We start from the raw sequence: 17,781 nt of genomic DNA, 5'->3' as shown, positions 1-17,781 counted from the left end.
ATCAGATCCAGAAATGGTGTAATTAACACAATTTATATATTTCACATAATATGTGACCCCTCACTCCTCTCCACTTGACACTCTCCTCTCTCCACCCTCACCAATCCCACTCCTCCTCACACTCCCCTCCAACACCTCCTCACACTCCTCTCCAATACGTCCTCACACTCCTCTCCAATACTTCCTCACACTCCTCTCCAATACTTCCTCACACTCCTCTCCAATACTTCCTCACACTCCTCTCCAATACTTCCTCACACTCCTCTCCAATCCCTCACACTCCTCTCCAATCCCTCACACTCCTCTCCAATCCCTCACACTCCTCTCCAATCCCTCACACTCCCCCTCCAATCGCTCCTCACTCTCCTCTCCAATCGCTCCTCACTCTCCTCTCCAATCGCTCCTCACTATCCTCTCCAATCGCTCCTCACTCTCACACACACACACTGGAGTGGGTGACACACACACACGGAAACTCATGTGAAAACAAATTTTTTTCAATTAAATTAAATTAAAGATTTCACGATTTAAAAATAAATAAATAAAGATTTCACGATTGTAGTTCCTGCAGCTGTGAAACGCATTTTCTTTGGGTGGTGTATAATCGCCCCGAACGAAACAGGCATTACCTCGTTTCCTTTGCTCGAGTTGTTCTGAAAGTAATTCATGATCGAAGACGTGTTGATTGAGTCTTAAAATGCACATCCAATCATCCAGACATACAGAGCATAGTCATACAGAAGCCGATCGTCGGCCTATGGAGCCCATGACTCTTCTTCATTTTTAAACTTTAATGTATCGATAACTTTTCGCTTTACAAAGTAAAAATAGATTAAAACCAAACGTTATTAATAAATATTGTATTCCATAGTTAGTTTACATTATTATGTAAATTTTTGAAGTACTGTATTGTTTAATTCCATGGTTGGAAAAGAGTTGACTCGCTTAAAACAAACTCTGTATGTACACCCCAGGGATATGGAAAAATATAATTACACTTTGATTGGATCCCGAACTTCAGTATTAAGTCGCTGTATTTTTACTAAGTGATAATTTAAATAATGAAGTCCTGGGAACGTTCTCTCCTCTCTCCTTCCCCTCTCTCCTTCCCCGTGCCGACGTAACAGTCGACACATTCAAAACGGCTGTCGGAATACATGTCGCCGATTTTCTCAACTTTAGCTGAAACTGAGACTTGAACCATCCCAGCGACTGTGATGGTGAATTAGTCGAGATAAAGCCGTGAGGGAGACTCAATGAATGGGCTTTATGTTACAGGCCTTTGAGAATTCATTTCGTTCTATAAAGGGCAACTTTCATCGGATTTTCTTCCCGTTTTTTTTCAACCGAGTCTAAAACGATGTTAGCGACTGTGAAAAATGAAATGATATATCGAATTTGATTTGAAATAAAACTGGGAGAGAGCAAGATACCACAGGCCTCAAAGCTACGCGAGTTAATAAAATGGTGGATATTTGTTTATAATTATATGAAGGCTCTCCCAGAATGGGTGGAGCTATGGGCGGAGCTACTCTGCAAACCGAGTAAGCCACACCCCGGACAGACACCCAACAGATAGACAGACAGACAGACAGAATCATCTACGGCTATTATAATATAGATATACAGACTTGGCATTTAATATGGAATATATATTTTTTCTTGACTTGGGTTTACTTTCTGAACTCAGTATATCAATCTGGTGAGTTTATTTTACCCTTCGGTGATGTCTTTGTTGAAAGAACCATGTCACTGATTGTTTTTCGCAGCAAGAAGTCAATAACAGGATTATATCACAGGTGGCATGACAAAATGTAAGGACAGGTACATTTGACGATTGGCTTCACAATCGGGTATATAAGGGTTGTTACGTTCTGTATTAGTGGAAAACAACTGCTGCGCGTCTACAAAAGTTATTGCCGCTTCCTCTGGAGATGGTCCGTCAACTTGACAATGCTGTTTGTCATGGAGTGGTGGCTTTACGAAATTCTGGCATGAAACAGTGTGCTATTGCTCGGCAGTATGGCATCACTCAAGGTCAGGTGTCAAAGATCCTGAACCGAAATGCTCAGAGGGGTGTCCCTACTCCAATACCGAGGCCAGGACGTCCACGCAGAACCACAAGGAGAGATGATCGCCAACTGCACCGGTTAGTCTGCAATGGCCGTACCAAGTCAGCTAATTGGCTTAGGGCTGAGTGGCAGCAACTGACAAATGTGCCTGTATCCAGAAGGCTAGTCAACCAACGACTGGTCCAAGCACGCTATCGTGCCAGGCGTCCCCTGAGAAAGCCACGCCTGACCAGACAACACAGCCAGCGCCGATTGCAGTGGGCCAGAGAGCACCGTCAATGACAGCCAGGACACTGGAATCACGTGACCTTCAGTGACGAGTTTAGATTTCTGGTCTATCGTCAAGATGGCCACGTCCGAGTGCGCAGACAAGTGCATGAAGCCCACAACGAAGATTGTTTCATGCCAAGAGTCCAAGCTGGAGGTGGTGGGGTGACCGTTTGGGCTGCTTTTCATGCAGGGGGCAAAACTGACCTGGTTGTTCAGAATGGAAACCTGAACCAGTTCAAGTACAGGGTCATTCTGGAAGAAACATTGCTTCCATTTGCTCGTGCAGCCTTTCGAGGAAACTTTGTCTTCCAAGATGACAATGCACGGCCTCATCGTGCTCGCATGATCCAACACTTTCTTGCTGACCGTGGTGGAGAGCATATGGAGGGGCCTGCCATGTCCCCGGATATGAATCCGATAGAGAACTTGTGGGCAGAATTAACGCGTCAAATCGACAGCTTGGACCAGCAGCCTGCCTCTGCGTGAATTGCAGCAGACTATTGTCACTGCATGGCAAGCGATTCCTGTCCAAACCTTGGCAAATCTCGTGAACAGCATGCCTCGACGTGTACGTGCTCTCCTGAATGCTTGTGGGGGTTACACGAAGTACTGAACTGTAACTTTACTGTCCGTAATCCCAGTCATAATTTAGCTTTTGTTTTTGTTGAAATTTTTTTTGGCTAATGTGCAAAATAAAGACATACTTCTGGAAAACGTACAGAAGTTTAACATAGTACTGTCCGTGAATTGAGTTCGATATCAGTTTACATCACTTTCAAGGATCAATTTATTTGCTTCGAAATGTCAAATGTGGTTTTTGTTTCTTTTAAAGGTCACATTAACAAAATCTGGAATAATTTCAACATAATTCCAATGAACTTTTGGTTCTAAGTCATCTTGAAAAGTAAGTTCACCCCCACAAAAAAAATATTCCATATTAAATGCCAAGTCTGTGTATATATATATATATATATATATATATATATATATATATATATATATATATATATTGTTGCGAATATGGAATTTGGCCTCCATATCCGCTTGTAAATATTCCCCTATTTTCTCCAATACTCCCCAACTTTCCCCAATCCCCCATTCCCTAGTCCCATTGCATGTAAATAACAATCAGTAGAGCCGACCTTCCCCTTATTCCCCCATTAAATGTCGTGCCCAGGTCCACCGCACCACACGTAGACAACTTTCGGACATCTTCCTAGTTATTCTTATTCTATGTCAGTTAAGGCCTCGTCTCCATTAATTATGACTCTTCGTTGCACCAGAATGTGATGATATGGCATCAGTAGTGAGTTTAGGACCTTTCCCATACCTCCTCCCATCTTCTTCCCCAAACAACAACAATAACAACAACTACAACAACAATTACAACAACAACAGGGGAGATGGCGGCGGAGCGGGGGAGGATGCGTCCTCACACCGGCTCGATTAGCTCCAGACCATACGCTCCACGGCGTTACCCCGAAGGGGCTGGCTGTCAGCTCCTCGTCAGGGGCGGAGCCAGTAACCCCCCCCGCACGCACCCAATGAGAAGCAACGTGCCGATTCCACGAGGCGGAGCTAACGAGCCGAGGGCGTGTCACTCCCCGCCGGATATACGCGGCCCCGCGCCGGATGTGACGTCAGATGCGCCTCAGCTTGGAGACTGGAGAGAGAAGCCACCGCCACCCCCAGCGCGACGATACCTCCCCGCATCTCTGGACCGGACCGAGTCGATTCTGCCTTGAGCCAAGAGTGCACCTTGAGCCATCGACTGCCTGCCTTTCCTAGCCATCAAACCCCCGTGTGAGTCAGCCGTTGTCCCGTGTGTCTGTCGTCTGTCCGGGGTTAATATAAGAGTGTGTCTAAGTGCCTGTCTTCCTGTAATATACCTCTAGCCCCTGTAATCTAACCTTTTCCGTACGAATATACTTGAGAATCGAAACATTGGTGTCGTATTGTGTTATTGTAATCCAGCCGGGTGTCTTCTTTTTCTTATTGAGCCAGCGTGGCGCGGCTTCGTCAACGTCGAGTATAGTCGGGTAATTTGTGCGGACACGACGGCCATTCCGCTCGGCCCACTTTAACATCAAAGTCGTGTCTGTAACAATTGGTGTCGGGAGTGAGATTCGAGGCCCGACCAAATTTTGAAGAAAAAAAAAAAAAACGAATAGAGGAAAAAAAAAAAAATTTGGTCAAAATTTGGAGCGGCCGAAATTTGTTTTGTTTTACGAAACTCGAATTTTGCAAGTCGCGCTATGGCGGATCAAGACGGCTGGGGTCCGGTAGGGGAGAGTGAAGCAGGGTCGGTCCAGGACCAAATTGAGGGACATGAGGGACATGAGGAGAGCGAAGCAGCGAGGGTAGCAAACGCACAAAATGGCGCCTCGCTGGTCACCGCGTCCGCGACCGTAGCAGCGCCGCCGATGGATTGGGGCCTATTTATGGAACAAATAAAGGCGCTCATGGTCCAGACAAGTGAAGACCTGAGGAATGACTTGGGAAACCAAATGGGGGTAATGAGGGACGAAGCGAGGGGTACCGGTGAGAAGTTAGACAATAACTTTGAGGAGTTAGACAAGAAAATTGGGAAGTTAGACAATAATTTTGAGGGGTTAGACAACGGGATAAAAGAAGTGAAAAATGGGTTAATGGGGGTAGAAAATAGAATGGCTGCCCAGGAGAATCAGATAGAGGGAGTGAAAAATGGGTTAGAGGGGTTAGAAAACAGTATGGAAGGCAAATTGAGGGACATGAGGGACCAAGCGGAAAGGGAAGTTAAACAAATGGAGCAGCAGATAGAGGGGGTCAGAATGGGGGTAGAAACCAAACTGGATGCTCACAGGGAGGAAATGGAGCAGATGAGGGTGGCATCTGGGCAGGAGATGCAAGTGATGGGAGAGCAGATCAGAAGAGGAGTGAGTGAGGAGGTCGGAGGAGTGCGCGAGGAGGTGAGGCACTGTGAGGAGCACATGGAAAAGGAGGTGAGAAAGGGGACTGTAAAGTTACAAGGGGGCATAGAGGACCTGACGCAGGAGGTGGAGCAGCTGACGGTGGGACAGACGGAGTTAGTGGAGCAGGTTCAAAGGAACACTGCGGTATTAGGAGGGTTAAAAGTGACACAGAAAGAACTAAAAGACGACTTGATAGCGACGAAGAGGGAATGTCAGATGGTACGTGAGGGACTGACAACGAGGTTGGACGAGGTGGTAGAGGTAATGGAGACGAAGGACCGGCAGGTGAGGACGCACATGGAAACGGTCAAGGTAGCCTTGGAGGACGAGCTTGAGGAGACGTACCGGGGAATAAAAGAGGTGAAGCACAAATTAGAAGAAGTGGAAGAAGGGATGAGCGAAATTAAGAAGCGACGGAGAGGGGATAAGAAAGAGATAAAAGAGGAGATAAAAGAATTGGTCCAAAGTCTGTGTTTGGATCGTGATGATGTGCTCATTAACCGGATGAGGGATTCGCAGGTGATGGAGGAGAAGCGAAGAGAAAGAGGACCCGGTGTAAGTGGTGACCAATATGGTCGTGCGTATGATGCGCCAGGGGATTTAAGAAGCTTGGGGATTGGTTTGGATCCGGGTGTTCGTGAAAGGCCGTTGGTGAGGTGTGTGACAGGTCTGGTGTGCGAAAGAGGAGGTGTGCGAGAAAGTCCGACTCTGGGGTGTGTGAGGAAAAAGTGCGTGCCAAGGAGTGAGGGTGCTGGCGAGAGTGAGTCGGTCGTAGCGCGTGTGCGAGGGGGCACAGGGAAGCGCGGTGTGGTGAGTGTTACAGAGGGTGTGACGGGAGAGTGTGTGCGAGGAAGGTGTGTGACGGACAGGTGCATGGGGAAAGAGTGCGCTGTCAAAGGCAAGGAAGAATGCACACCTGTGGTGAGTGTTACAGAGGGTGTGACGGGAGAGTGTGCGCGAGAAAGGTGTGTGACGGACAGGTGCATGGGGAAAGAGTGCGCTGTCAAGAGTAAGGGTGAGTGCGCTGTCAGGAATGGGGGTGAAAGTAGTGAGAGTGACATGGAGCGTGAGTTAGTTGTGACAGGTGAGCGAGGATGTACACCTGGGATGGAAGGATGCACACCTGGAATGGTAGAGCGTGAGTGGGAATGCACGCTGGAGTTGGTAGTGAGGCACGTGGTAGGATGTGCGAGTGAGAGCACACCTGTGATTGTCACAGAGGAGGTGACCGAGGAGGGGGCGCGAAGAGGTGTATTGGTGAGGTGTGCGACCAACGAATGTGTGCCAAGGTGTTCGGTGGTCAGGTGTGTGACCAAGGCTGTGAGTGGAATGAGGGTACCTGGGTGTGTAAGGAAAGGTACGAGGAGCATGGGCACGGCTGGATGTGTGAGCAAGGAACGGGCTGCGGGGTGTAAGCGTCCAGGTGAAGCATCGACGTTAGACGGGGTAGAGTTTAGAACGACTTATAGCCGAATCGGGCCCTCGGTGCGTGCTGGGCCTCGCTTTGAACGGCCGCGTCCGTGCTCCACTAGGCGGAGCGGGCAGGCCGATAGGAAGGGTCGTCATGGCGACCACTTTTTGTTGAGGCAGTCCGGCAAGTCTAGATCGGGGCATTGGATGGCTCCACGCCGAGGTGGTGTGTGGGGTCTCGGCACGGGTAAGCCCCCGTCCCTGCACCAAGTGCCGGACGCATCCAGCCGCTGGCACAAAACAACCAGCATCCATTGCTTGGCTTTACGAAGCCGGGCTTTGGACAGGGATTGGCGCACCGAGAGGTATTAGTGAGTCGACTGGGTGATGAGGTTAGTGTTTTGGACCCAAAATTGGAGAAAAACAAAATTTGATGATTGGCAAGGGATTGGCAGTAGTGATTGGCAGATGATGGGCAGTGATTGGCAAATTTTTGATTTATTGAAATTTGATGTGCAAAATTGGTAGTGAGAGACCCCCGATGTGGTGGGATGGCAAATCCACCATCCCTCACAGACTGGGGGCAAAGGAGCTATAGTTTATGGGGTGTATGGCAGTGAAAACTAGCCCGGGTGGGTTAGGTTATATTGTAGGGATCTAGAAGAGATTGACATTAGGTAACGTTAAGTTTAGTTAGTGACTGATACCTGTAGTAGGGACGCAGGTAGATTAGTGTGGATGATAATGACGAGGGAGCGCAATAGTTTAAAGGGACGACTGGGAAGCGCAAGTTTAAGAAGGGAGTAGTTAGCTGAGATGATGCTGTGTGTGTGAGAATTGAACAGGTGTGATTGCACAGGTGTGCAACTGGACAGGTGTGTGGAGTAGTGTATGAGTAGTGAGTGTTGTGGATCAGCGCGAATGCGCTTGGGGAGAGAAGGGTGCCGGTGGCACCAGGTGTGAGAGCACAGGTGTGCAGGTACAGGTGTGTGGAGAGAGTTGGAGTAAGTGGTACGGAGTGGTGTGCATGGTGCGAAGGTGTGGATGGGGGAAGAGTGGACCCCTTTCACGAGTACCCGGGGCGGGTAGTGTAAGTGTTAGGTAGAGGGTACAGGTAAATTGTGGTTGGATATTGGCACTTGTGGTGCGGTTGCAGAATGGTGTTGTGAATGGGTGCATTAGTGTTGTGGAAATGGCTGGACGTGTAGCCTGTTAGTGTGTGTAGTTGGTTGGGCACTCCACCACTGTGAGGATGTCGGCCAGGTGAGGCCGCAGGTGGGCTCTGGGAGCCGGTAGTTGTGAGTGGGTGCCTGAGGATCCCGGGTGTGGATCGGGCAGCCCAGTGCCAGAGAGGGCATGGAGTGGGGAGAGAGCCAGAGGGCCTTCCCCAGGTAGTTAGGTTAGGGTAAGGAGCAGGTAAGCTCGGAGGCAACTGCAGTGGTGGAGGTGTGCAGGTGGGTAGACCCACTGGGAGAGGTACACGCCACAGCCCAGAAATTGTACGAGGGCACCGGGAGATGAATCGGGGGAGTGAGACCCCAAATTGAAGAGCACCACAGTTTGGCCAATGGGAATTGGTTTTTAGAACCCATAGTGTAAGAGGGCCAATGGTTTGGCCGGAGAAAGCCCCCGGGTAGTGTAAAGTTGTTAAAGTCATTTAGGAGATAGTTAGGATTGATGAACCTGTCGCACCATACGCAGCCACTTACCTGTGGTGATGATGATGACTCCACACCTGTGTTTTCTTTGTTTGTTGCAGGAGATGAATTGCTGTGTTGGATTTGTGAGACGCATCACGACGTGGATGAGACATTGGGGTGATTCCATCTCTCCCTCCCTAGGAGGGACTGATGATGAATTGGTGATGGCAAATTTTGATGTTGAGTTGGAGATGGCAAATTTTGATGAGAGTTGAAAATGGCAAATTTGATTGGTTAGGAGGGAGAGAAGACGAATTTGGTATACGGGAGGAACGGGGAAGACAGTAGGGATGTTTGTTGATTTGTAAAGTAGATGTTTATGAGTAGTGTTGTGTTTTGTGGATGCAGTAAGGGGTAAGGGAGGGGCCATGTAGGTTACCTGGTGGGGGGGGGGGCGTACGATAGGAACGTACCTGTCTCACCTGGTTCCCATGTGCCCCCAGTGTGCATCACCTTACATTGCGTGCACTTTTGCGCCCTTACCACCTTACTCACTTGTCTTCTTCTTTTGTCTCCCACCTCCGAGGATCTGGCTTTGGGGTAGAGAGAGAGGAGAGAGAGGTGCTGGCTGCGCAGTTGTGGGCCTGCACTTTCGCTGTTTGCTGCCGGGATCGATACACCATATGGACCGCAATGTTTGTGGCCACCCACAATGGACCGCAGTTCGTTTGCGGCCAAGCACCACCCGGGGATGGACCTATGGGTCAACGTGGCACCTATGCCATACAGGTGAACCACTTTTAGTTACCACCAAGTGCACCACAAGAAGAGCAAGAGACACCTGCAGGGTTAGGGGTTGTCGCATTTATTTTTATTCCAATGAACAATGGTGACTGCACCGATTGGTGGTGGGGTGGTGCTGTTGATGCTCGGGAAGGGTGCTCTGCACGTTATTAAAGGCCGTCGGCCACAGAGCACTCGTGGGTTGGTGTATCGATGTTGGCAAGCGCGCTCTCTCTATGCATAACATCTGCATGTGTTCCTCCAAAAACAGGTCCTGGATCGTAGTGTAAATAGCAGCGTAGTCTTGTAAATAATGCTCCCTACCGGCTGTATGTTTAGTTTGAGGATTCTTTCCGGATTCGGTTATCCTGTGGGTGTGTTTCTGTGAGGAGAAGGGTGCAACGTCGCAGGGGGACATATTTACTCATTTGTGAATATCTGTAAAACTGTCGCACTCAGGGTAGAGTTAATAGTAGAGGGAACTACATTGCGTGCCACACTAAAGTAGGTAAAAATTTATCGGGTCGGGACGCCCCGAGGGTAGAGAAGGGTGCAATGTTGCGAATATGGAATTTGGCCTCCATATCCGCTTGTAAATATTCCCCTATTTTCTCCAATACTCCCCAACTTTCCCCAATCCCCCATTCCCTAGTCCCATTGCATGTAAATAACAATCAGTAGAGCCGACCTTCCCCTTATTCCCCCATTAAATGTCGTGCCCAGGTCCACCGCACCACACGTAGACAACTTTCGGACATCTTCCTAGTTATTCTTATTCTATGTCAGTTAAGGCCTCGTCTCCATTAATTATGACTCTTCGTTGCACCAGAATGTGATGATATGGCATCAGTAGTGAGTTTAGGACCTTTCCCATACCTCCTCCCATCTTCTTCCCCAAACAACAACAATAACAACAACTACAACAACAATTACAACAACAACAGGGGAGATGGCGGCGGAGCGGGGGAGGATGCGTCCTCACACCGGCTCGATTAGCTCCAGACCATACGCTCCACGGCGTTACCCCGAAGGGGCTGGCTGTCAGCTCCTCGTCAGGGGCGGAGCCAGTAACCCCCCCCGCACGCACCCAATGAGAAGCAACGTGCCGATTCCACGAGGCGGAGCTAACGAGCCGAGGGCGTGTCACTCCCCGCCGGATATACGCGGCCCCGCGCCGGATGTGACGTCAGATGCGCCTCAGCTTGGAGACTGGAGAGAGAAGCCACCGCCACCCCCAGCGCGACGATACCTCCCCGCATCTCTGGACCGGACCGAGTCGATTCTGCCTTGAGCCAAGAGTGCACCTTGAGCCATCGACTGCCTGCCTTTCCTAGCCATCAAACCCCCGTGTGAGTCAGCCGTTGTCCCGTGTGTCTGTCGTCTGTCCGGGGTTAATATAAGAGTGTGTCTAAGTGCCTGTCTTCCTGTAATATACCTCTAGCCCCTGTAATCTAACCTTTTCCGTACGAATATACTTGAGAATCGAAACATTGGTGTCGTATTGTGTTATTGTAATCCAGCCGGGTGTCTTCTTTTTCTTATTGAGCCAGCGTGGCGCGGCTTCGTCAACGTCGAGTATAGTCGGGTAATTTGTGCGGACACGACGGCCATTCCGCTCGGCCCACTTTAACATCAAAGTCGTGTCTGTAACAATATATATATATATATATATATATATATATATATATATATACACACACACACACACATATACTGTTGTATATATGATTGGGCTAGCCCTGGTGTTGGGCTCGCGGCTAGGGTGCCGGACCTAGGATCCTGGGTTCGAATCCCGGTCAATCGCTGAATTAACACCAGGGGGGTTGACTCAGCCTGTCATCCTTCCGAGGTCGGCTAATTGAGTACCAGTTCACTGGTAATTCCCTGCTTGTCGTTAAAAGCGGCAAAAAGGGTTGGCGTCAGGAAGGGCATCCGGCCGTAAAACATTGCTTCAAAAAGGGGACCGAAAAACAACAACAACCACGGTTCCCGAAAAAGGCCAACCCCCGCTTTGCGGGGAAAAATGGCCTCTAAAGGTGGTTATTATTTATTTATATATATATATATATATATATATATATATATATATATATATATATATATATATATATATATATATATATATGTATATGTATATATATATATATATATATACACATATATATATATATATATATATATATATATATATATATATATATTGTTACAGACACGACTTTGATGTTATGGTGGGCCGAGCGGAATGGCCGCCGTGTCCGCACAAGTTACCCGATTATACTCGAACCTTGGCCGAGCCGCGCTACGCTAGATCAATGAAGGAAAAGGACACAACGGCTGGGATTAAAATGACACGACACCAGGGATACGGTTCTCAAGACCTCCGGAGGAGGTTATAATATGGCGGAAGGTTAGATTACAGGAATGAGAGGGACAGCATAGAAAGATAGGCACTTAGACACACTTATCTTATTCCCGACAGACCACAGATAAACAGGACAAAACTGACTCACACGGGGATTGATGGCAAGGAAAGCGGGCAGTCGATGGCTCAAGGTGCACTCTTGGCTCAAGGACAGAATCGACCCGGTCCGGTCCAAAGATGCGGGGAGGTATCGTCGCGCTGGGGGTGGCGTCCTTTGCTCTCCGTGGTTCAGGCGCATCTGACTTCACATCCGGTAAGTCGCTGCGTATCTCTGGCGGGGAGTGACACGCCCTCGGCTCGTTAGCTCCGCCCCAGATGGAATCGGCCCGTTGCTTCTCATTGGGTGCGGGGGGTTACCGGCTCCGCCCTTGACGAGGGGCCGACAGGCAGCCCCTTCGTGGTAACCCCGTCGGCGCACATGGGTAATGGCGGCTAACCGAGCCGGAGTGAGGACGCACACTCCCCGCGCGCGCCGTTGTTGTAGTTGTTGTAGTTGTTGTTGTAGTTGTTGTTGTAGTTGTTGTTTGGGGAAGAAGATGGGAGGAGGTATGGGAAGGTCCTAAACTCACTACTGGTGCCATATAATCACATTCTGGTGCAACGAAGAGTCAGAATTAATGGAAACGAGTCCTTAACTGACATAGACTAAGAATAACTAGCAAGATGTCCGAAAGTTGTCTACGTGAGATGCGGTGGACCTGGGCACGACATTTAATGGGGGAAAAAGGGGAAGGTCGGTTCTACAGAGTGTTGTTTACAGACAATGGGACTAGGGAATGGGGGATTGGGGATAGTTGGGGAGTATTGGGGAAATAGGGGAATATTTACAAGCGGACATGGAGGCCAAATCCCATATCCGCAACAATATATATATATACACATATATATATATACATCTATACAGTATATATACGAGTCAATAATTAACCTTCAAATATTTTTCACAACTTGTTTATTGCATGTACGTGTGTAAAAACGGATATATTTCAATATAATCTCCATTTCGTTCAATGCGTTTTTTCCAGCGCTTTAATAAGACCTGGATTCCAATAGAAAAAAAATCTTTGGCTGCTTGTGTAGCCATTCGTGCACCACCTCTTCGTCGGATCTGAAAGTGGTTCCGCCAAACGCGTCTGTAAGTGGCCCAAAGATGTGGTAATCCGAAGGGGCGAGGTCTGTTGAGTAGGGTGGATGAGGAAGACACTCAAAATGTAGGTCCTTGAGTGTTGAGGCTGTAGCGTGGGAGGTATGGGGCTGAGCATTGTCATGCTGCAGCAAAACACCGGTAGTGAGTAGTCCACAACGTTTTGATCTGATTGCTGGTTTCAGATGATTTTTAAGGAGGTCGCAGTATGATGCACTGGAGACTGGTCCCTCTGGGCATGTAATGCTCTGCAAGTGGGCCTCGGGTATCTCAGAAGAGCGTCAGCATCACTTTTCCAGCGGACGGCTGTGTGCAGAATTTTTGGGCTTCAATGAAGTTGAATGGCGCCACTCTTTGTTTGCCCTCTTCGTTTCTGGCTGAAAGTAGTGGACCCACCTTTCATCCCCAGTCACTCTATGGCTGTAAGAAAGCATCGCGTTCTGTTTCGTAACGTCGCAGAAGTTCTTCACATGCGTCCACTTGCACTTCTTTCAGTTCGGGTGTGAGTTGTCTTGGCACCCACCTTGCAGACATATGATATGGAGTGCTGAACCATGGCTAATGTTCAATTTGGAGACCACTTCATCCAGCGTAATGTGACGGTTTTCCTTTAGCACGTGCTCAACTCCTGCAACCATTTCTGGTGTGTCGGCTGTGTGAGGCTAGCCCGAGTGAGCAGCGTCTGCCACACTGGACACTCCACTTTTAAACTTCCTGTCCCAGTCGTACACCTGCTTGAGCGATAAACATGCGTCACCATATTGCATCTTCATTCTGCGATGGGTTTCACTGGGATTCACACCCTCACTTCCCAAGAAACAGATGACAGAACGTTGCTCCTCCCTGGTTCATGCTCCCTGTAATAAGTTTGTTTCAGCAGTTTGTTCGGATTAAGGTGTGTCTTCATCCCCATTACAAGGAATGGGGCATGTTAAGTAGTTGTAGGACTTATGTTAATTCTCTTGTACGTCGTTCCCTCTATGATCATCCATTTGTCCTGTATGGCAACACAACAATAGACATTAGTTAGCCCCCTTAGCGCACTCATTAATAAAAACTTCCCTCTCACAATAAGACTTACCGGAAGAACAGACCGGAAGCGGCCGCGCATTACGCCAGTATGGCAATGAAACATCGAACAGGCAGGCCTAGAGTCACGCCCAGAAGGACTCGTGATTGGCCGGGGGTGGGGCGAGTAAGAAGCAGGCCGCCGATTGGCAGAGTAGGGAGAAACGAGCTAATTGGCCACCGACCAATGGCATGAGGGAAGGAGCATGAAGCGCTCGGGCAATGGGAAGGGACGGACACAATAAGAAGACTGGAGAGATCGAGAAGAGAGGCAGGGATTGGAGAGAAAGAGGGCTGATGTCACAAGACGGCCGGTAAAACGTCTTGCAGGCGGACATTTTCTCTCTTGGTTTTTCGATCCCTTTGTGGCCGGATGTTCTCTTCGATTCGGATGCTCTTCTCTTCTTCTCCTGTTGCCTTTGTGCATTCCTCTGCCGTCGAATCTCTCATCTTGGTTCCGGACAAGCGAGCGATTCCGCATGGACGGAGCCAGGCACGGCCGGAGGAGCGAGCTGCATGCGACCATTCGAGTTGCGCGGAAGGCCTGTGGCATGCCAGCAGACGAGACCAGGGTGAGCAGGTGGCTCAGTGGGCCTAGTGGAGCGCGAACAAGGACACGTCATGAACGGGGGTGCGGCGGGGCCTGCTTCGTGCCAACCGGAGCCGCGTTGGACGACGATGCTCAAATCTGACGATTCCTGACTGCAGACAGAGATAAGTTTGCACCACAGAACACAACGGTTTCTTTGATTAATTCTTCCCCTGTGTCTGTTTTTGAAGTGTGGTGTGTGGGATCCCAATTTAGGATCATATTTGATTTACCGTCATGTTCTTTGTTCTTGGGGTCCGGCAATAAAGCCGTGTTATTTTTGTACATAAATTCCGTTTCGTGTGATATATTACTTTTCAGGTTTGAAGACTGTGTGCGGTACCGACAGGTAAATCTTCCGCTTCTTCTTCCTCTATATTTCCTCCCCGTGCATATATCGTCAAATCCGCCATTGATCGTCGCCTCAAAGTAAGCTCGATTGCCATTCGTGATTTCCCGGTCTTAACCGAGGGGAATCACGCGACAATATGTATGTATGTGTGTATGCTTCTCCATAAACCTTAGGCACTGCAAAACATGCCTAGCCATGACCTTGTCTCTGGTAACTTCATTTGCATATCAGGAAGAGATGCCAAGCTCTTGTAAATTAATGTTGAGGTAGTTGTCAGAAGTACATATTTTTTTTCTTCTTCACTCCGACAGCAAGCTGAACACATCTCTGCCGTCAGGGTATTGTCCCATAAATGATGTAATCATTCAAACTTGCAAGAGAAATACTTGTACATTAGGAAACCATAAAATTTCCCACCAGGATGGATGCACACACAGTCTGGGAGTGGGAGTAGTTGTCAGGCTGGGGAATTGACAAAATGGAGAGTTTGCTGTATTGTGCATTCATAATGAGATAGACAATCAAACGAGATGGAGAATTTAACAAATGCAGAGCCTCGCCAGGTTATTAGTCCATGCACACAACATCAAGCCACTGAGTACGACCCCCTTATGGATGAAAAATCCATTTTTGTAATTTACCAGGTGTATTTCACATGCAAACTTTATTACCCATTTCATTGTTTATTGCTGTGTGGAGCTGAAGCTGCATTCGTGTGACGTCATATTTTAAATACCTTGGAATGAACAAGGTATCGATTGCAGTAGATCTAGATGCACGTAAACACATCCTCAGAAACGGGGCCCGCTTACTTGGAGATGATACATACTCGTTCAGGTATAAAAATGAACTTGTGCTTAAATTATACAAGCAGGTTGTGGTTAAATTGCTTAACTTCGTGAAATGGAGCTTAAGGCCGGCTGCAGGGTAGGGGGTTCAAACCCGTGGTTCTTGCATCAAGACCACGGGCTCAACTGGCCAACTCAAACTGTGCCACCGGTCAGCCAGGTGTACTTGGCTAGTACACACATCTTGAACCACAGGTGGTGCGGATAAACACACACTCCGGAACGGCCACGGCCAACTTGGCCATAATCCGCAATCATGGTGCCAAATCACTCATTATTAAATTAGATATATAAATTTTATGGGTAAATTGGACAACTTTATTGAACTGTGCCTGAGGTCACATTGGGGTGCTATATTAAAATAAGCCACTTGCTGTTTTATTAACGTTTGTTTTATTAAAGTTTATCTGCATCTGGACATTCACTCCATTCACTCAATATGCATCAGACATGCCATTCACACCAGACACACCAGACACATCACATGCACCAAACACACCGCATGCACCAGACACACCGCATGCATCACATGCACGAGATGCACTGCACACACCACACACACCAGACGCACCAGACGAACCAGATGCACCGCATGCACCAGACACACCGCATGCACCGCATGCACTGCACACACCACACGCAACAGACGCACCAGACACACCGCATGCACCAGACACACCGCATGCACCACATGCATGAGATGCACTGCACACACCACACACACCACACGCACCAGACGAACCAGATGCACCGCATGCACCAGACACACCGCATGCACCACATGCACCGCACACCCCACACGCACCAGACGCACCAGATGCACCTGACACATCTAACGCACTACACACTCCAGACACAGACTCCACACACTCCAGACACACACTCCAGACACAGACTCCACACACTCCAGACACAGACTCCACACACTCCAGACACACACTCCAGACACACACTCCAGACACACACTCCAGAAACACCGCACACACCAGACACACTGCACACTCCAGTTGCACTGCTCGTAACAGATTCACCAGACTACACACTAATCATATCAGACGCACTGCACACACCAGATGCACCGGACACACTGCATGCACCAGACGAACAGCTCACACAGCACAGCTCACACTAGACACAGCAGACGCACAGCTCACACCAGACGCACAGCTCACACTAGACACACCAGACACAAAGCTCACACTAGACACACCAGACGCACAACTCACACCAGACACACCAGATGCACAGCTCACACCAGAGGCACAGCTCACATCAGACACAAACCTCGCACTAGACACACCAGACGCACAGCTCACATCAGACACAAACCTCGCACTAGACACACCAGACGCACAGCTCACATCAGACGCACAGCTCATACTAGACACACCAGACGCACAGCTCATACTAGACACACCAGACGCACAGCTCATACTAGACACACCAGACGCACAGCTCATACTAGACACACCAGACGCACAGCTCATACTAGACACACCAGACGCACAGCTCATACTAGACACACCAGACGCACAGCTCATACTAGACACACCAGACGCACAGCTCATACTAGACACACCAGACGCACAGCTCATACTAGACACACCAGATGCACAGCTTATACTAGACACACCAGACGCACAGCTCATACTAGACACACCAGACGCACAGCTCACATTAGACACAAACCTCGCACTAGACACACCAGACGCACAGCTCACATCAGACACAAACCTCGCACTAGACACACCAGGCGCACAGCTCACATCAGACGCACAGCTCATACTAGACACACCAGACGCACAGCTCACATCAGACACAAACCTTGCACTAGACACACCAGACGCACAGCTCACATCAGACACAAACCTCGCACTAGACATACCAGACGCACAGCTCACATCAGACACAAACCTCGCACTAGACACACCAGACGCACAGCTCACATCAGACACAAACCTCGCACTAGACACACCAGACGCACGGCTCACATCAGACATAAACCTCACACTAGACACACCCGAAGCACAGCTCACATCAGACACAAACCTTGCACCAGACTTACTAGACATACAAGACGCAGAGCTCGTAGCAGATGCATGCACAGTTCACAGCAGATGCACAGTTCACAGCAGACACACAGCTCTCACGAGATGCACAGTTCACAGAGCTCGCATCAGACGCACAGGACACACCATACCCACCATACCCACCATACCCACCACTCCCACC

General features: G+C 48.9%; 1 protein-coding gene across 10 annotated transcripts in view; it reads left to right on the top strand.

Annotated features, from left to right (window-relative positions):
• LOC137439963 (dystrophin) overlaps nt 1-17,781 on the top strand; it is a 1,283,433-nt gene that overhangs the window by 258,100 nt on the left and 1,007,552 nt on the right. The window lies entirely within an intron of this gene.

This window comes from Myxine glutinosa, chromosome 14 (assembly GCF_964187855.1).
Source record: "Myxine glutinosa chromosome 14, kmMyxGlut1.1, whole genome shotgun sequence".
In the NCBI taxonomy this organism is placed as follows: Eukaryota; Metazoa; Chordata; class Myxini; order Myxiniformes; family Myxinidae; genus Myxine; species Myxine glutinosa.
This window is presented reverse-complemented; position numbering and strand designations above follow the sequence as displayed.